The following is a 21,100-nucleotide window of genomic DNA, read 5'->3' as shown; positions in this document are numbered from 1 at the left end:
GACCCTGTCTCAAAAAAAGAAAAGAAAAGTAAATACTTCAACCTCGCAAGGGTTTTGAGCATTCTTATGGGCTGTTTTTCTACCCAATCTTTCCTCCCATAGCCCAAATTGTCATAATATTCAATAATGGTGATCTCAGAACTTTGGGAGGCTGAGGTAGGAGGATCCCTCAAGCCCAGGAGTTTGAGACCAGCCTGGGCAACATAGTGAGACCCCATCTCTACAAAAAAAAAATTTTTTTTTAACTATCCAGTTGTGGTGGTACGCGACAGTAGTCCCAGCTACTTGGGAGGCTGAGGCAGGAGAATCGGTTGAGCCCACGAGGTCGAGGCTACAGTGAACCATGATCAAGTCAATGCACTCCAGCCCCGGGGGACAGAGTGAAATCCTGTTTCTAAAAAAATAAGAAGAAAATAGGTACTTCAGATACACAAGTGCTTTGACCATTCTTTGTTTTGTTTCTTGTTTTGTTTTGTTTTTGAGATGGAGTCTCACTCTGTCACCCAGACTGGAGTACAGTGGTGTGATCTCAGTTCACTGCAATTCCGGCTCCCAGGTTCAAGTGATTCTCCTGCCTCAACCTCCCGAGTAGCTGGGACTACAGGCGTGTACCACCACACCTGGCTAATACTTGTATTTTCAGTAGAGATGGGGTTTCGCCATGTTGACCAGGTTGGTCTCAAACTCCTGACTTCAAGTGATCCGCTTGCCTCAGCCTCCCAAAGTGCTGGGATTACAGGTGTGAGCCACTGCACCTGGCCAAGCAGTTTGTTTTAATGATAGTATTGACGTATACAGATTCACAACACAGTGTTTTTCTTTCCATGTAATTTGGAAAAAATGCTTGAATTGGCCATCTCTCCCCTATTCCCCCTTTAAACTGATGGAGCAGTCTTGTCTGTTTTTTCGGTCATTATTCACAGGTCTTTTATTTTTCCGGAAGAGAAAATACACACTCCTCTTGAAATACACACTTTTCTTGAAATGTCTCCGCGGTTTTTCCATAGGATTGTTCCTTTGTGGTAATCTTCATGTTTTCCTTCTAATCACTATGACACACATCCCTCTCATCACATAACACAGTTTAGAAACTAAACTAATTTTTAATAAATACAGAACACGGTTCCTTTCATGATTCTCCAAAAACCCCCACTCTACAGGAGGCCTTTTGGCGCTGCTAGGGCTCTCGTCTAACTGATGGAATGCCAGGAGAACCAGAGACGGAGGTGACTCTTAGGACAAAGCTGCACTGTCAGGACATTTTTCTTTTTTTTAGACTGAGCCTTTTGTGACCTAATGGACTTGGGCCCAAACAGAGCTCAGAGCTTAAAAACTCCAGCCGCTTCCCTGGGACTGAAAAACGTCAATGTTGGGGAACCAGGGAGTGTTGGGGAAACCACAGGCTCTTGTGAAAGGGCATAGAGTAGCCACAGAGAATTCCTCCCAGCAAATCCGTGAAATCTCAGGAAATTAAATACACACTGAGGCTAAGCTCCCAGACTGTCATCACAAGAGGGCAAGGCAGTTATACACCAAGAGGAAGCATGTAGAAAGGAAATAAAATTGAAACCAAAATCCTCTTTCCCCAAATCCAGAGGCTTCCAATCAAATTGTCAGAGAGGTCAGGCAACACATCTTGGTTTGAATGACACTTTGACTTTCACCGTTAGCTTACTTCCTGAGTTATGTTGCAGGATGTAAGGCTGAAAATCTGCTGGCGTGCCAAGATCAGGACTACAGGATAGCCTGGTTTTCTCCCTGCCTGCTCCAGCCTCCATTGGCCCAGAATGTCATACACACTTGATGCTGTTTGCCTTGTTTACATTGAATTTTAAAAGTTCATTATCTTAGGCTGGGCCTGGTGGCTCATGCCAGTAATCTCAGCACTTTGGGAGGCCCAGGCAGGAGGATCGCTTGAGACCAGGCGTTTGAGCCCAACCTGGGCAATGTAGCAAGACTCCCATCTCTATAAAAAAAAAGAAAATTTAGGCGGGGTGCGGTGGCTCACACCTGTAATCCCAGCACTTTGGGAGGCCGAGGCAGGCAGATCATGAGGTCAGGAGTTCAAGACCAGCCTGGCCAGCATGGTGAAACCCCGTCTGTACTAAAAATACAAAAATTAGCTGGGCAACAAGAGCAAAAGTCCATCTCAAAAAAAAAAAAAAGAAAAGAAAAGAAAGTTTATTATTTGTTTTCAAGTGGATTTCTTTGTGATTTTAAGCTAATTTTCGTTTTTGTTTTTTTTTTTTAATGTATTTTGAAATGGAGTTTCGATCTTGTTACCCAGGCTGGAGTACAATCGTGGATCTCGGCTCACTGCAACTTCCTCCTCCTGGGCTCAAGCAATTCTGGCTCAGCCTCCCATGTAGCTGGGATTACAGGTGTGTGCCATCACACCCAGCTAATTTTGTATTTTTAGTAGAGATGGTGTTTCACCATGTTGGTCAGGCTGGTCTCAAACTCCCGACCTCAGGTGATCCGCCCACCTCAGCCTCCCAAAGTGCTGGGATTACAGGCGTGAGCCACCACGCCCAGCCTTTATTTATTTTTTCAGATAGGGTCTCACTGTGTCACCCAGGCTGGAGCACAGTGGCATGATCTCGGCTCACTGCAACTCCTGCCTCCTGGGTTCAATAGATTTTCCTGCCTCAGCCTCCGGAGTAGCTGGGATTACAGGTGCACGCCACCACGCCCGGCTAATTTTTGTATTTTTAGTAGCGACAGTGTTTCATCATGTTGGCCAGGCTGGTCTCAAACTCCTGGACTCAAGTGATCCACCCACCTCTGCCTCCCATAGTGCTGGGATTACAGGTGTGAGCCATCGCACCCAACTAATTTTTGTTTTTGTTTTTTTTATTTTTTTTTATTTTATTTTATTTTTTTTTTTATTTTTTTGAGACGGAGTCTTTCTCTGTCCCCCAGGCTGGAGTGCGGTGGCGTGATCTCGGCTCACCGCAACCTCCACCTCCTGGATTCACGCCATTCTCCTGCCTCAGCCTCCCGAGTAGCTGGGACCACAGGCGCCCACCAACACGCCCGGCTAATTTTTTTGTATTTTTTAGTAGAGACGGGGTTTCACCGTGTTAGCCAGGATGGTCTCGATCTCCTGACCTCGTGATCCACCCGCCTCGGCCTCCCAAAGTGCTGGGATTACAGGCTTGAGCCACCGCGCCCGGCCACTAATTTTTGTTTTTAAATGGCGATGCTATCATTTAAATAAGTGTTTCAGGCACTGTGGTGTTCCATCCCATTTATGGTTTTTCTTTTTTTTTTTTTTTTTTTTTTGAGACGGAGTCTTGCTCTGTCACCCAGCATGGAGTGCAGTGGCGCGATCTCGGTTCACTGCAAGCTCCACCTCCCAGGTTCATGCCATTCTCATGCCTCCGCCTCCCGAGTAGCTGGGACTACAGGCACCTACCACCACGACTGGCTGATTTTTTTTTTTTTTGTATTTTTAGTAGACGTAGGGTTTCACCATGTTAGCCAGGATGGTCTCAATCTCCTGACCTTGTGATCCGCCCGCCTCTGCCTCCCAAAGTGCTGGGATTACAGGCATGAGCCACTGCGCCCAGCCCCATTTATAGTTTTTCTAACATTTTCGTTAGCATTTTTAAAATTAGGTGCCCTGCTCATCTTCTCTGTGTCGTTCCAGTTTTGGTCTATGCTCTGCCGAAGCGAGCACTCTGTAGCATTTTCAATATTAAGAGGTACAGCGTGTACAGAAAAAACGTTTCCTAGATATATCTACAGTATAAGGATGTCTCATCTGGGTAAAATTTGTCCCAGGGTATTTCTCTGATTAGATTTATGGAATTCGGAAGCTGATTGGAAGTCATGTAACCAGCACGTTTTCTGCCTTTAACAAATATTGACTGAGTGCCTAGAGCCGCTGCGAGGGGCACAGGAGCTTCCACTGTAGGGAGGGAAACTGACAGCAAGCGGCCAATGTTATGTTTGTTTCAATGTAATTATGGGCCGGGTGCTGTGGCTCACGCCTGTAATCCCAGCACTTTGGGAGGCTGAGGCGGCCGGATCACCTGAGGTCGGGAGTTCGAGACCAGCCTGACCAACATGGAGAAACCCTGTCTCTATTACAAACACCAAATTAGCAGGGCATGGTGGCGGATACCTGTAATCCCAGCTGGGAGGCTGAGGCAGGAGAATTGTCTGAACCCGGGAGGCAGAGGTTGCAGTGAGCTGAGATTGTGCCACTGCACTCCACCCTGGGCGACGAGAACAAAACTCTGTCTCACAAATAAAATAAAATAAATAAAAAGCATAATTATTATCAGTGTCAGAAAAGGGACTGGTGGGTTGTTAGGATATCAGCAATAGGCTAACACCTTGCTTGGGAGGTCAGGAAGGGCTTTGATGGGGAGGGGCATTTGGCCTGAGATGTGAACCTCCAATCTGAGATTTGAACGCCTATTGGCTTTGCCTGGAAGGACCACCTAATACCCTGCCCTGCCTCCCATTGCTCCCTACACTAATACCATGTTTATTTCTTTCTCTCTCCTTCTTCTTTTTTTTTTTTTTTGTGAGTTGGTCTTTTTGTGTTGCCCAGGCTGGAGTGCAGTGGCGTGATCATAGCTCACTGCAGCCTTGACCTCCTGGGCTCAAGTGATCCTCCCACCTCAGCCTCCCGAGTAGCTGGGACTATAGGCACATGCCACCATGCCTGGCCAATCTGTTAATTTTTTGTAGAGACGTGGTCTCACCTTGTTGCCCAAGCTGGTCTTCAACTCCTGGGCTCCAGCGATCCTCCTGCCTCAGCCTCCCAAATTGCTAGGATTACAGGTGTGAGCCACTGAGCCCAGCCTCTGTTTGTTTATTATTGTTCTTACCCACAATCTATATTTAGCTGGATTTGTTGCCTTGTTTATTGTTTGTTTCCCCACTAAAATGAAAATTCTTTGAGAAAAGGAACTTTCTCTGTCCTGTTCCCATTGTATCCTCGTTGCCTGCAGTGGCCCAGAGAGAGACCCCACATTTCCTGAAGGGACTAAGGGATGAGTGACAGCAGAGCTGGGGCACACGGTGGTCTGATCAGCCCGGGACGGGTGGGAGTGGGGGCAGGAGAGAGATGATCAGCCCAGGACGGGTGGGAGTGGGGGCGGGAGAGAGATGATCAGCCTGAGACGGGTGGGAGTGGGAGCAGGAGAGAGGTGATCAGCCTGGGACGAGTGGGAGTGGGGGCGGGAGAGAGATGGAGCCTGCAGGTGCCAGATCGTGCAGGGTGAAGGCTAACTAGGAGTGGTGAGAAGCGCCGGAGGAGGTGGGGCAAAGCGACATGACCCAGTTTGGGTTTTAGATCATTCTGGTTGCCAAAGGCGGGGTGTGGAAGAAATATGTGTGGAATAATTGGGCTTTGCTTTCTGATCTTTTAATCTCTAATTCTTTTTTTTGTTTTATTTTATTATTATTTTTTTTTTGAGACGGAGTCTTGCTCTTTCACCCAGGCTGGAGTGCAGTGGCGCGATCTGGGCTCACTGCAGGCTCTGCCCCCCGGGGTTCACGCCATTCTCCTGCCTCAGCCTCCCGCGTAGCTGGGACTACAGATGCCCGCCACCTCGCCCGGCTAATTTTTTGTATTTTTAGTAGAGACGGGGTTTCACCGCGTTAGCCAGGATGGTCTTGATCTCCTGACCTCGTGATCCGCCCGCCTCGGCCTCCCAAAGTGCTGGGATTACAAGCGTGAGCCACCGCGCCTGGCCAATTCTTTTTATTTTATTTATTTATTTATTTTGAAACGGAGGCTCGCTCTGTTGCCCAGGCTGGAGTGCAGTGGCGCTATCTCGGCTCACTGCAAGCTCTGCCTCCCAGGTTCATGCCATTCTCCTGCCTCAGCCTCCCAAGTAGCTGGGACTACAGGCGCCCACCACTACGCCCAGCTAATTTTTTTGTATTTTTAGTAGAGACGGGGTTTCACCGTGTTAGCCAGGATGGTCTCGATCTCCTGACCTTGTGATCCACCCGTCTCGGCTTCCCAAAGTGCTGGGATTACAGGCGTGAGCCACCGCGCCCGGCTTTTGTTTTTTATTTTTTGAGACGGAGTCTTGCTCTATCACCCAGGTTGGAGTGCCGTGGTGCGATCTCAGCTCGCTGCAACTTCCACCTCCCAGGTTCAAACAATTCTCCTGCCTCGGCTCCTGAGTAACTGGGATTACAGGTGCCTGCCACCATGCCCAGCTAATTTTTGGATTCAATTATTAAATTATAGAACAATTCAGGCTGGACTCGGTGGCTCATGCCTGTAATCCCAGCACTTTGGGAGGCCCAGGCAGGCAGATCACAAGAGATGGAGACCATCCTGGCCAATATGGTGAAACCCCGTCTCTACTTAAAATACAAAAAATTAGCTGGGCTTGGTGGCATGCGCCTGTAGTCCCAGCTACTCGGGAGGCTGAGGCAGGAGAATCGCTTGAACCTGGGAGGCAGAGGTTGCAGTAAGCCGAGATTGTGCCATTGCATCCAGCCTGATGACAGAGTTGAGACTCTGTCTCAAATAAATAAATTAATTAATTAAATTTAAACAATTGTTGAATGAATGAATGATCCTAGGGGTTTTCAGAAATATAGACATGATGAGATAAATTAAAGTTTTATATTAGTCTTTTTATGTAGCATTCATACATAATCTTTATAGATTTGATATATTACGGACTTGAAATCCTTATGACAACTTCTCACATTAGTGTCCAACGGGAAATTTATGATTCTCATTTAAAATGTAAAGTTGAATCAATTAAGTTAAACTTGTTATTTTAGATTGAAATCTCACTAGCTGTATAAATATTATTAGGATATTTAAGAGAACTTGAGGTTCAACATATTATAAATTTTTTAGCCAGGTGTAGTGGCGTGTGCCTATAGTCCCAGCTGCTTGGGAAGCTGAGATGGGAGGACTGATTGAGCCCAGGAGGTCAAGGCTACAGTCAACAGTGATTGCACCACTGCACTCCAGCCTAGGCAACAGAGCAAGACCCTGTCTCAAAAATAAAAAATAAAATACTACAAGCTTAGTTTATTAGATTTATTAGATATATTTGAACTGGATGCAGTGGTTCACGCCTGTAATCCCAGCACTTTGGGAGGCTGAGGTGGGCAGATCACTTGAGGTCAGAGTTTGAGACTAGCCTGGCCAACAGGGCGAAACCCCATCTCTAATAAAAATATAAAAATATTAGCCGGGTGTGGTGGCACACACCTGTAGTCCCAGCTACTCGGGAGGCTGAGGCAGGAGAATCGTTTGAACCTGGATGCAGAGGTTGCAGTGAGTCAGGACTGCGCCACTGCACTCCAGCCTAGGCGACAGAGTGAAACTCTATCTCAAAAAGAAACAAACAAACAAAAAAAAACAAAACGAAAGATACATTTGAGTACTTGGAAGGTTTGTCAGATAACCAAGATACTGAAAAAAGGAAATCAATCAAATATATTTAATTTGTAAAAGTAGTTGAAAATGTTTAAAAGAACTTAATCACTAGGAGTTTGAGACCAGCCTGGGCAATGAAGTAAGATCCTATGTCTACAAAAAAATTTTTTTTTAATTATCTGGGTGTGGTGATATATGTCTTCTTGGGGAGGCTGAGGTGGGAGGATCACTTGAGTCCAGGAGTTAGAGGCATCTGTGAGCTATGATCACACCACTGCACTCCAGCCTAGAGACAGAGCAAGAAGACCCTGTCTCTAACAAAAAAAAAAAAAAAAAAAAGAAGAACTTAATTATATTGTACCCAGAAAGGTTTTGTTTTGTTTTGTCTTTTTGAGACGGAGTCTAGCTCTGTCGCCCAGGCTGGAGTGCAGTGGCGTGCTCTTGGCTCACTGCAACCTCTGCGTCCCTGGGTTCAAGTGATTCTCCTGCCTCAGCCTCCCAAGTAGCTAGGATTACAGGCATGCGCCAACACGCCCGGCTAATTTTGTTTTTAGTAGAGATGGGGTTTCACCATGTTAGTCAGGCTGGTCTCGAACTCCTAACCTCAGGTGATCCGTCTGCCTCGGCCTCCCAAAGTGCTGGGATTACAGGCGTCAGCCATGGCGCCCGGCCCTTAGGTCATTTTTTGAATAAAGTTTTCAGTGCACAGAAGTCATCCTAGAGCACACCAGAAACCCCACATTCCTGGGGGTGTTGCCACATTGTATTCTGAAGGGTTGTCGTAGGGCACACCCCAGCCAGCCGCACACAGGAGGTAATTCTGTTCAAAGGCTATTCAAATGCTCCAATACTGTTATTACCAATGAGAAAACTGACAGCTAACTACGGAAATGCTGTGAGGCCGGGTGGCCAGTGCTGCGCTGAGTCAGCCTGGATCTCCGCCTCCCGGCTCCCCACGTCAGGCAGCTGCCTCTCTGCCGGCTGTCCCTGGTGTCCCCTTAATGGGTCTGCAGCTGGTGACAGTCTTCAGGCCCCGCTGACACTTAGTAACTAGCAATTGTCCTGGATAGAAGGGGTTGACGTTGACTCCTTGCAATCCCCACTGGAGGTTGTTATTATCCCATTACAGGTGTGGAAATTGAGGCACGTGGTACCCAGAGTGACTTGGTGGGTAGGAAGCAGAGCCTGGATGGTCTAACCCAGAGCCTGTGCTCCTCACCGTGTCCAACCAGCCACTCTCCCGTCCACCTCTCTGAGGTCATCTTGGCCTCGCCGAGAACTTCCTGGGCACCTTGGTGGGCCAGGGTTAAGGCCACTCTATCCGCAAAGAAGGCACGTCCACCACCTGAAAGATCCTCCCTCCATGCCTGTCTCCATCTCTGCCTGAATCTCTCTCTGCATCTGGTGTGTGTTGCTGAGTGTGTACAGGCTTTCTTCCGCACTACGCTTAACTAGGTCACAGAGTGACCTCTGATTGGGCTCTCTCCACAAGCATCCAAGAGAAGGCAGCCATTTGACAAGGACAGCCCTGGCTATAGAGCCGGGATGGGATTCAGACACAGCCAATCTGCAAAGGACTGGCCCACGGGAGGACAGTTCTGGGTTCACCACAGTGGGAGATGCAAAAATGAGTTAGACGAAAAGTGCCCAGTCTGAGCGTCCTGGCAGGCACATGGGTGTCCACGCCCCTCTGCTGGGTAGGAGCTAGAGGGCACTGGGAGGGAAAAGTCACTGTGTCTGCAGGGCCTGGGCACCCTGAGGTATGACCTTCGAGCTGGGCCTTCAAAGGAAGCAAGCTCACGTTCAAATCTGGTGTCCCTGAGCAAACGTGTCCAAAGAGGACATGTCTTTTACATTTTTACACCCCTCACAACCCCTTATCATCCTGGACAGCTCCATTTTTAGGGGCAGGAGAAGATGTCTACCCATACTCTAAGATGCATCTTTTATATATTTTTTTAACTTTTTTAAAATTTTATTTATTGAGACAGTCTCGCTCGGTCATCCAGGCTGAAGTGCAGTGGTGCCATCTCAGCTCGCTGCAACCTCCACCTCCCGGGTTCAAGTGATTCTCCTGCCTCAGCCTCCCAAGTAGCTGGGATTACAGGCACCTGCCACCATGCCCAGCTAATTTTTGTATTTTTAGTAGAGACGGTTTCACCATGTTGACCAGGCTGGTCTCGAACTCCTGACCTCAAGTGAGCTACCCACCTCAGCCTCCCAAAGTGCTGGGATTACAGGCACGAGCCATTGCACCCAGCTGAGATACACCTTTTGAAAGACATCTTTCTCACAAGGTGGTGTTTTAAAGTGGATAAGGCTCATGATTTCAAAAGCTCCTGCCCTACCTTTTAAGCAAATCCTAAAGAGTAGTACTTTAATAACTCTCCCAGAAACTACTCTACATAAATACATGTTCCGGTTAAGCGCCCACTGTATGCAAGGTTTTTCGTGTTAACTATTTTGTTAAACTTTAACAATTTGGAAACTTTGAAAATTGCTTTACGCACTTCCTTGCCATCTTTTTTTGGAGACAGGGTCTAGTTCTGTTGCCCAAGCCGGAGTGCAGTGGTGCAATCACGGCTCACTGCAGCCTCGACTTCCTGGGCTCAAGCAGATCCTCCCACCTCGGACTCCCTAATAACTGGGACTACAGGCACACGCCACCACGCCCAGCTATTTTTTTTTTGTAGCGATAAGTTCTCCCTATATTGCCCAGGCTGATCTCAAACTCCTGGGTTCAAGTGATCCTCCTGCTTTGGCCTCCCAAAGTGTTGGAATTACAGGCGTGAGCCACTGGCCTGGCCTCTTGCCTTTGAAAACAAATAGGGTACAGGACTTTTCCTGATGGTATAGAGGTCAAATGTTTATGCGTCATGATGTGGGCTGACCCCAGAGAGGATGGATGGGAGACAGGCTGTTCCTCCCCCACTATATGGCCTAGGTCATAGGCTGTTTGGATTCTTTACTTCTAATTTTAGTCTGTTTACTCATCTAAGCATTCCCTCCTTCCTGTCCTCAGTGAGCACATCAGCCCTGACCTTCCTGCAACCACTTTTTTTTTTTTTTTTTTTTTTTTGAGACAGAGTCTCGCTCTCTTACCCAGGCTGGTGTGCAGTGGTCCAATATCGGCTCACTGCAACCACTGCCTCCCGAGTTCAAGTGATTTTCCTGCCTCAGCCTCCTGAGTACCTGGGATTACAGGCGCCTGCCCCCGTTGCCAGGATGGTCTCGATCCTGACCCTCCACCTCACCTCCAAATCTGGATTACAGGCATGACCACCCACCCACAGAAATGGGGTTTCACCATGTTGGCCAGGCTAGTCTCGAACTCCTGACCTCAAGTGATCCACCTGCCTTGGCCTCCCACACTGCTGGGATTATAGGCATGAACCACCATGCCTGGTCACCTGTGGCCCCTTCTAAATCTGATGAGGGGTAGGGGACTAGAGAGCACCAAGCTCAGTTCATTTTATTCCATTTATCCCTCCACCAATGGTGGATGAGAGCCAAGAATGCATTTTTTTGTTTACTAATCTCCTGTGCAAATATATACTGTAAATATATCACAGTAATACATATTACATGTATATATATAAATATATTACATGCAATAGATATTACATGTGTATGTATATGAGTGCTATTTCAATTTGGTTTTTTTGGAGACAGGGTCTCACTCTGTCACCTGCTGGAGTGCAGTGGTGCAATCACAGCTCAATTCAGCATCAACCTCCTGGGCTCAGGGGATCCTCCCATCTCAGCCTCCCCAGTAGCCAGGTCCACAGGCACACGTCACCATGCCTGTATTTTTTGTAGAGATAGGGTCTTGCTATGTTGCCCAGGCTGGTCTTGAACTCCTGGACTCAAGCGATCCACATGCCTCAGCCTCCCAAACTGCTTGGATTATAGGCGTGAGCCACCATGCCCAGCCTGTTTCAATTTTCATTGTCTTGTAGAGCATTTTGCTATGTGTGTCGACCTTTTGTAGCTCCTCTTCTATGACTCGTCTGCCCATTTTTCTTTTCTGTACAAATTGTACAGAAAATTTGTCAGTTTCTAGCAATGCTTTAGAAGTATACACTCTTTGACCCAGAATCCCAGTTTTAGAAACTTGTCTTACATAAATGCTTACACATGTGCACAAAGATATATATGTACTAGGATGTTCATTGCAGCAGCTTAGAATGGGGGAAGAGGGGAAGGAAATGAGATAAATGCCCATCAGTGTCAGAATGCATAGGTAAATTATAGTACACTCATACTATACAGTCACTGAAAAATGAAGGCTGTCTGCCTGTACTGACAGGGAAAGAGGTCTCTGTGACCCCTAAAAAAAATACAGTCCAGAAAAAGAAGCATAGAATCCTGATAGAATCGTGTGTGTGTGTGTGTGTGTGTGTGTGTGTGTGTGTGTGTGTGTGTGTTGTGTGTGTGTGTGTGTGTGTGTGTGTGTGTGTGTGTGTGTGTGTGTTTTCCCTCAAGACACAGTCTCGCTCTGTTGCCCAGGCTGGAGTGCAGTGGTGCAATCTTGGCTCACTGCAACCTCCGCCTCCTGGGTTCAGACGATTCTCCTGCCTCAGCCTCCCGAGTAGCTGGGATTACAGGCGCACACCACCACCAGGCCGGGGTAATTTTTTGTATTTTTAGTAGAGACAGGGTTTCACCATGTTGGCCAGGCTAGTCTTGAACTCCTGACCTCGTGATCTGCCCGCCTAGGCCTCCTAAAGTGCTGGGATTACAGGGGTGAACCACCACACCCGTCTGTTTTTTTTAAATGTTTCTTTGGGAGGCTGAGGTGGGAGGACCACTTGAGCCCAGGAGTTTGAGACCAGCCTGGCCAACATGGCAAAACCCCATTTCTACTAAAATACAAAAATTAGCCAGGCTGAGGCACGAGAATTGCTTGAAGCTGGGAGGCAGAGGTTGCAGTGAGCCGAGATCATGCCACTGCACTCTAGTCTGGTGACAGACTGAGACTCTGTATTAAAAAAAAAAAATTAAAAAAAAAAATTAGGTGTGGTGGTGTGTGCATGTAGTCCCAGCTACCTGGGAGACTGAGGCAGGAGGATTATTGGAGCCCAGGAGTTCAAGACCAGCCTGGGCAACATGACAAGACCCCATCTCTAACAACAACAACAAAAATTAGCTGAGCATAGTAGTGTGTGCCTGTGGTCTCAGCGACTTGGGAGGCTGAAGTGGGAGGATTGCTTGACCCCAGGAGGTCAAGGCTGCAGTAAGCCATAATTGCACCACTGCATTCCAGAGCCTGGGCAACAGAATGAGAGCATATCTTAAAAAAAAAAAAAAAAAAAATATGCAGGGTCAGCGGGCTGTGAGTGGGGATTGAGGACTTTCCTACCAGAAACCTGAGTGCCCCAACATGCCCTTTTTAGGCTGTTTAGTAGATCGGGTTTTTTTCTTCTTCCTGATGGGTTATCTGTGACATGAGATATTTTGACAGCTAGCCCACTTTAAGCTAAGAAGTTCTATACTGAAAAAAAAACCAAACATCTACATGTCCACACAGGATCAGTTAGGGAGTGATTAACTGCGTATAAGAAAAGATGACACCTCACCTAAGTAGTTTGACATTCCTTTTCAACAGCAATCTCATTATTCTCAAAACAAGGTTATATCCACCATTCCAACACCACATCCACTGGAAATAGAGTGGTGCGCCTTGGTCTAATCTGGCCAGCTGGTGCTCCAATTTGGGGGGTGTATTTTATGTTCCTAACCCCAGAAATCTCCAAGTGTGGGTCTCATTACCTATAGAAGGCGCCGTGGGCATGTTAAACCATGCTCTGTTTTAGCATGCCTGCTTCTATACAGACACTCTCACCACATTCTTCGGGAAGCCCCAAGGGCGTCTATTCCAAGAAGGTCGTATCTCACAGGTAGAAATGTTTTCCTTGTACCTGAGGCTGTTGGATGCAGGGTGTCATTCTGAAAATCCTAAACCAGGCTGGGCAGCATACACCCACAGTCCCAGCTACTTGGGAGGCTGAGATAGGGGATGGGGGGGATTGCTTGAGCCCAGGAGTTCGAGGTTGCAATGAGCTCTGATGGCACCACTGCACTCCAGCCTGGGTGACCCAGCACGGCCCTTCTCAAAATCAAAACAAAACAAAACAAAAAAAGGCCAGGCACGGTGGCTCATGCCTGTAATCCCAGCACTTTGGGAGGCCAAGGTGGGCAGATCACAAGGTCAGGAGTTCAAGACCAGCCTGACCAACATGGTGAAAACCCCGTCTCTCACTGAAAACACAAAGATTAGCTGGGCGTGGTGGCGGGCGCCTGTAATCCCAGCTACTTAGAAGGCTGAGGCAGGAGAAACGCTTGAACCTCCCCCTCCCAGGTTCAAGTGGTTCAAAAAAAAAAAAAAAAGGAAAATTCTGAATCTTTGAGATTCCAACCAAGACTACAACTTATGCTCCAGGGATTATCCTAGGTGCAGGGATGCACTGCGCAGGCTGTGGGGTGAGAGGGTGGGAAGAGATGCCATCAAGAAACAAGGCCAGGTTTGGTGGTTCACGCCTGTAATCCCTGCACTTTGAGAGGCTGAGGCAGGTGGATCACCTGAGGCCAGGAGTTTAAGACCAGCCTGACCAACATGCGGAAACCTTGTCTCTACTAAAAATACAAAAATTAGCCGGGCATGGTGGTGGGCGCCTGTAATCCCAGCTACTTGGGAAGCTGAGGCAGGAGAATCACCTAAACCCGGGAGGCGGAGTTTGCAGCGAGCCGAGATCACACCACTGGACTCCAGCCTGGTTGACAGAGCGAAACCCTGTCTCAAAAAAATAAATAAATAAAAATAATGAAAGGAAGGAAGGAAGAGAGAGAGAGAGAGAGAAAGCAAGCAAGCAGGCAGGCCAGGTGTGCTGGTTGGCGCCTGTAGTTCCAGCTACTCCGGAGACTGAGGCAGGAGAATCACTTGAACCCCGGAGGCAGAGGTTGCAGTGAGCGGAGATCGAGCCACTGCACTCCAGCCTGGGCGACAGAGCGAGACTGTCTTAAAAAAAAAAAAAAAAAAAGAAGGGACCTCAATGATTGGGAAAATGGGAAAATGGAATGCACCGGGAAGGTTAAGCAATCAATATCCCCTGACTCACTTCAAGGGCACCGGAGTCCCGGACTCATCGCCCATCAGCGGCACAGCCTGCCTATGCCCCCACCCCAGCCTATAGCAGGCACGGAGGTGGGCGGGTCCCCAGGTAAGCATTGTCCTGGGTGTCCCGACTTTAGCCCGCCCCTGCCCAAATACCACCTCTCCCCCACCACTACCCGCAAATATTTACATCCTGTTTATGCCCAGGCCTCCCAGGGCCTCAATTTTCATGAATAAAATATGAGTTTCTAGGCCGAGCCAAGAAGGAAAGAAACCCCCGACAGCTGGTGGAACCAGAGGCAGTTTAATGTTTCGGTTGCTGTCGCCTCCCGCGTGGTATTTGGAGGAAATTTTAATTGGCCGGTCAAGGTGACGTGGGAGGGAGACTTTGCTTTTCCCTTCTCCTCTCCCCTCGTCTCCCCTCCCCTCCCCTCCCTTTTTTTTTTTTTTTTTTTTGAGACGGAGTCTCCCACTGTCGCCCCAGGCTGGAGTGAAGTGGCGCCATCTCCATCTCCGCTCACTGCAACCTCCGCCTCCCGGGTTCACGCCACTCTCCTGCCTAAGCCTCCTGAGTAGCTGAGACTACAGGTGCCCGCCACCACGCCCGGCTAATTTTTTTGTATTTTTACTAGAGACGGGGTTTCACCGTGTTAGCCAGGATGGTCTCGATCTCCTGACCTTGTGATCCGCCTGCCTCGGCCTCCCAAAGTGCTGGGATTACAGGCGTGAGCCACCGCGCCCGGCCCTGTTTTATTTTTTTGACGGAGTTTCGTTTCTGTTGCCCAGGCTGGAGTGCAATGGCGCCGTCTCGGCTCACTGCAACCTTTATCTCCCGAGTTCAAGTGATTCTCCTGCCTCAGCCTCCAGAGTAGCTGGGATTGCTGGTCTCACCACCACACCCAGCTAAATTTTTAAATATTTTTAGTAGAGACGGGGTTTCACCATGTTGGCCGCCAGGTTGGTTTTGAACTTCTGACCTCAGGTGATCCGCCCGCCTCGGCCTCCCAAAGTGCTGGGATTATAGGGGCGAGCCACCATGCCTGCCGCCACCCCGCCCCGCCTTTTCGCCTTTTTTTTTTTTTTTTTGAGACAGGTTCTCCCTTTGTCACTCGGGCTGGAGTGCAGTGTTGTGATCTTAGCTCACTGGAGCCTCCAACTCCTGGGCTCAAAAGATCCTCCCTCCTCCCGCCTCAGCCTCTCAAATATCTAGGACTACGGGCACGCACCACCACACCTGGCTAATTTTTTGACTTTTTATTTTTTGTGTTAAGATGGAGTGCATTTTCTACACTGCTATCTGGGGGTCCTGGAAGGAAACTACTGAGCTTCATTTATAGGTCTGTTTCCTGAGAAACTCACTTATCCTGAAATGTTGTCAGAGTTAAGCCAGAGTGTGCTGTTTAGAGATAACCTTGTCCAATGTCCTCATTTTATTATTTCATTTATTTATTTATTTATTTGAGATGGAGCCTTGCTTTTTCACCCAGACTGCAGTGCAGTGGTGCGATCTCGGCTCACTGCTACCTCTGCCTCCCAGGTTCAAGCAATTCTCCTGCCTCAGCCTCCTGAGTAGCTGGGACTACAGGTGGGCAACACCACACACGGCTACTTTTTGTATTTTTACTACAGACGGGGTTTCACCATGTTGGCCAGACTGGTCTCGAACTCCTGACCTCAAGAGATCCATCCGCCTTGGCCCCCCAAGTACTGGGATTACAGGCATGAGCCACTGCACCCGGCCTGTGGGTGTGAATTTCTATCTTTTAAAAACTTGGCCGGGCATGGTGGCTCATGCCTGTAATCCCACTATGTTGCACAGGCTGGTCCCGAACTTCTGGGCTCATGTGATCCTCCTGCCTCGGCCTCCCAAAGTGCTGGGATTATAGGCATGAGCCACTGCACTCAGCCCATTTATTTATTTTAGAGACAGAGTCTCATTCTGTTGCCCTGGCTTGACTGCAGTAGCATGATCACAGCTCACTGCAGCCTTGAACTCCTGGACTCAAGCCATCCTCTCATCTCAGCCTCCTGAGTAGCTGGGACTAGAGGCTTGCACCGCTGCACCTGACTTAGTCCTATTTTTATAGATGAGGAAAGTGGAGTGAAGCGGTAGAGATTTGCCTCAAACCAGGAAGTGCCTCAGGAGGGATCTGAACCGCCAGACCAGGACTTCTAACCTCCACTGCTTCCTGGACAGGCTTTCATTTTAATTTTTTTTTTTTAATTGAGACAGAGTCTCACTGTGTCACCCAGGCTGGAGTGCAGTGGTGTGATCTCGGCTCACTGCAACCTCTGCCTCCTGGGTTCAAATGATTCTCCTGCCTCAGCCTCCCTAGTAGCTGGGACTACAGGCGCCCACCACGAAATCCGGCTGATTTTTGTATTTTCGGTAGAGACGGGGTTTCACTATGTTGGCCAGGCTCGTCTTGAACTCCTGACCGCAAATGATCCACCCATCTTGGCCTCCCTAAGTCCTGGGATTACAGGCGTGAGCCACCCTGCCTGGCATCATTTTAAATTCTGATCTAAATAAAAAGTGCTCCAAACTTCCTTCCTTTTCAAAGTGGTGTCACTGTGTCAGCAACCTGAAGAAATCGTTCTTATGGGAAAGAAAGTTCTGGTTTAGGATTGCTGACGGAAAACAAAACAGGAAGTCAAGCATTCCCAGCTGACATAGACCATCTGGGAATGTACTAGAATCAGTCCTGCTGTGGGCCAGGCTGTGTGGTGTGTGCTTTACCCTGGCTTCAGAGGAGAGAGGAGAGGGATTCAAGACTGCAGACAGCCCTGAGCCAGATCTGTCCTCCCAGGGGAGTGGAGGATGGGCCACGGCCACATCTGGGCTGAACCAGGAGGCATGGACAGGAAGCTAGAACGGCAGAGACCAGAGGGGCCACCATGCTAATGGGGAAGTGGTGTGGCTGGGGGATGGGGGCCGCAGACCTCAGGTTTGGGGAATGAGTCAACTGCGAGGGCGTTTGCACCAAAGGAAGGATGGAAAGCCTGGCTGGCCCTGGCTGGTTAGACACTAGGAATGCCCTGTGGTTTCCTAACCTCCACTCCAGCCTCTGGTACAAACAAATCCCTGGCAATCCTTGCTCTGTGTGAGTGACAATCCCTGTACTCTACTGAAAACTTTCAGCGAGCCAGGCACTGTGAGAGGAGCCCTATAAAAAAAGGAGACTGGCGGGGCGCCTGTAATCCCAGCACTTTGTGAGGCCGAGGCAAGCGGATTAGGAAGTCAGGAGATTAAGACCATCCTGGCTAACACGGTGAAACCCCATCTCTACTAAAAATACAAAAAATTAGCCGGGCATCGTGGTGGGCGCCTGTAGTCCCAGCTACTCGGGAGGCTGAGGCAGGAGAATGGCGTGAACCCGGGAGGCGGAGCTTTCAGAGAGGCGAGATCATGCTACCGCACTCCAGCCTGGGTGACAGAGCAAGACTCCGTCTCAAAAAAAGAAAAAAAAAAAAAAAGAGAGACCTCAGTCGGGCGTGGTGGTCACACCTGTAATCCCACCATTTTGGGAGGCCGAGGCAGGTGGATCACCTGAGGTCGGGAATTTGAGACCAGCCTGGCCAACATGGTGAAACTTCATCTCTACTAAAAATAAAAATTAGTTGGGCATGGTGATGTGTGCCTGTAATCCCAGCTACTCGGGAGGCTGAGGCAGGAGAATCGCTTGAACCCGGGAGGCGGAGGTTGCAGTGAGCCGAGATCGTGCTATTGCACTCCAGCCTGGGCAACAAGAGCAAAATTTCATCCGGAAAAAAAAAAAGTTTTTTTGTAGAGATGGGGGTCTTGTTATGTTGCCCAGGCTGGTCTCAAACTCCTGGCTTCAAGTGATGCTCCAGCCTTGGTCTCCCAAAGCACTGGGATAGACGTGAGCCACCATGCCTGGACATAGGACCAAGATTCTATATTTTTTTCCCATAATCTTTTTTTTTCCTCCTTTTTCTGATTTCCAGTGGGGTTGGATTTTGCTTAAATTTTTTTTTTTTTTTTAAGATGGAGTCTCGCTCTGTCACTCAGACTGGAGTGCAGTGGCATGATCTTGGCTCACTGCAACCTCTGCCTCCTGGGTTCATGAGATTCTCTTGCCTCAGTCTCTCGAGTAGCTGGGACTACAGGCACATGCCACCACACCTGGCTAATTTTTATATTTTTAGTAGAGACAAGGTTTCACCATGTTGGCCAGGCTGGTCTCAAACTGCTGACCTCAGGTGATCCACCCACCTCGGCCTCCCAAAGTGTTGGAATTACAGGCGTGAGCCACCATGCCCGGACTTAACTCAATTTTTTTTTCTCATTTTTTTGACCTTGAGGATGAGGATTCTAAGCAAAGCTGCATCACCCCATCCCATATCCTCTGTCTTTAAAAAAACACCCTTGGGGCTGGGCACGGTAGCTCACACCTGTAATCCCAGCACTTTGAGAGGCCGAGGTGGGCGGATCACGAGGTCAGGAGATAGAGACCATCCTGGCTAACACGGTGAAACCCCATCTCTATTAAAAATACAAAAAATTAGCCAGGCATGGTGGCGTGCATCAGGAGGCTGAGGCAGGAGAATCGCTTGAACCTAGAAGGCGGAGGTTGCAGTGAGCTGAGATGGCGCCACTGCACTCCAGCCTGGGCGACAGAGCGAGACTCCGTCTCAAAACAAAACAAAACAAAAAAAACACCCTTGGGCTGCCAGTGTCTGATTTCCCAAGGAGTTCCCCGGGACCTGGGTCTTATGTGTCACCTGATTTCTTAGTTGAGGCAAAAAAAGTAAGGACAGGGATGAGGAGTTCCAAGTATCTGTGGCCTCAGCCTGGTTGGACGGTGGGTAGGAGAAGGAAGGAGTATTCCGGAGAACCAGTTGCAACCATGGAAGAGGGTTTCCTGGGGAAACAGGATTCATGGATTCTTCTTTTTTTTTTTTTTTAGACAGAATCTCGCTCTGTTGCACAGAGTAAGTGTAGTGGTGCCATCTCGGCTCACTGCAACCTCTGCCTCCCGGGTCCAAGTGATTCTCCTGCCTCAGCCTCCTGAGTAGCTGGGACTACAGGTGTGTGCCACCATGCCCAGCTAATTTTTGTATTTTTAGTAGATAGGGTTTCACCATGTTGGCCAGGCTGGTCTCAAACTCCTGACCTCAACTGATCTGCCCCCCTCGGCCTCCCAAAGTGCTGGGATTACAGGCATGAGCCAGGGTGCCCGACCCCAATTCCACATTTTTTTTTTGAGACACAGTCTTGCTCTGTTGCCCAGGCTGGAGTGCAGTGACGTGATCTCGGCTCACTGTAACCTCAGCCTCCCGAGGTCAAGCGATTCCCCTGCCTCAGCCTTCCTAGTAGCTGGGACTGCAGGCACACGCCACCACGCCCAGCTAATTTTTTTTTTTGTATTTTAGCAGAGATGGGGTTTCACCATATTGGCCAGGATGGTCTCGATTTCGTGACCTTGTGGCCCACCCGCCTCGGCCTCCCAAAATGCTGGGATTACAGGCGTGAGCCACCGTGTCTGGCCCTAACCCATATTTTAAGAAGGCTGGAATATGACTTTGGAAGAAAAGCTTAGGTTATACTTGCAGGGACATGCACCTGCCTGCAGGGGGCACTGTGGGTGGCTGCCAGCAGGGCACACGCAGGGTGGGAGACCAGGGCCAAGGGCACGCCCAGCGCAGGTGACCTGCAGAGCCAGGCTCACTGGTGGGACCCAAAGGTACAGGAGGCCAGGGCCCAGGGGCACAGCTGGTCCTTGGAGACAGGTCCCAAGCTGAGCTGGCTGCCACCTCCATCCCCACCACCCAGCAAGGTAGGGATCATTTCACAGCCCACCACATCCAGACATGCAGCTGTTCAGGTCCAAGAAGGCCATCTAAGTAGAGGGGCTTCCTTTACCTGCCTCTGTTTCCCTTTCCATTTCCAGGGGGCCTGCGGGGGTTCCTGGCATCTCCATATTGCCAGAGATAACCTTCAGTTCCCTATTTCCTAAAATGAAGAAATTGAATTGAAATGTTCCAGGGTCCTCTAGCATCCTAACAAACTGATTTGTGTCATTTATAGATTTGTTATTTAAAGCAAGCATGTCTCACTCTAAGTTACTTTCCCTGAAAACTTGGATTAAAAATAAATCTGTATTTTAAATGCATAACTACAGCTTATTTACCACTCTTCTGAAATTACTTTGCAAAGTGAAGGATCACTTTGTAAAGTGAACAAACTTAATTTTATCAGAAAAAAAAAAAAAGCAGCAGCCAGGTGTGGTAGCTCATGCCTCTAGTCCCAGCTATTTGTGAGGCTGAGGCAGGAGAGCTGCTCGAGGCCAGGAGTTCGAGACCAGCCTGGCCAACATGGTGAAACCCCATCTCTACTAAAAATACAAAAATTAGCTGGGCATGGTGGCACATGCCTGTAGTCCCAGCTACTCGGGAGGCTGGGGCAGGAGAATTGCTTGAACCCAGGAGATGGAGGTTGCAGTGAGCCAAGATCGTGCCACTGTATTCCAGCCTGGGCGACAGAGCAAGACTCTGTCTCAAAATAAATAAATAAATAAAAATAAAATAAAATAAAAAGAAAATAAAAGGGAAGAAAACCAAAATTCAGCTAAGCAGGTATGTTTAGG

Source organism: Hylobates moloch, unplaced genomic scaffold, assembly GCF_009828535.3.
Source record: "Hylobates moloch isolate HMO894 unplaced genomic scaffold, HMol_V3 SCAFFOLD_1, whole genome shotgun sequence".
NCBI classification, from domain to species: Eukaryota; Metazoa; Chordata; class Mammalia; order Primates; family Hylobatidae; genus Hylobates; species Hylobates moloch.
This window is presented reverse-complemented; position numbering follows the sequence as displayed.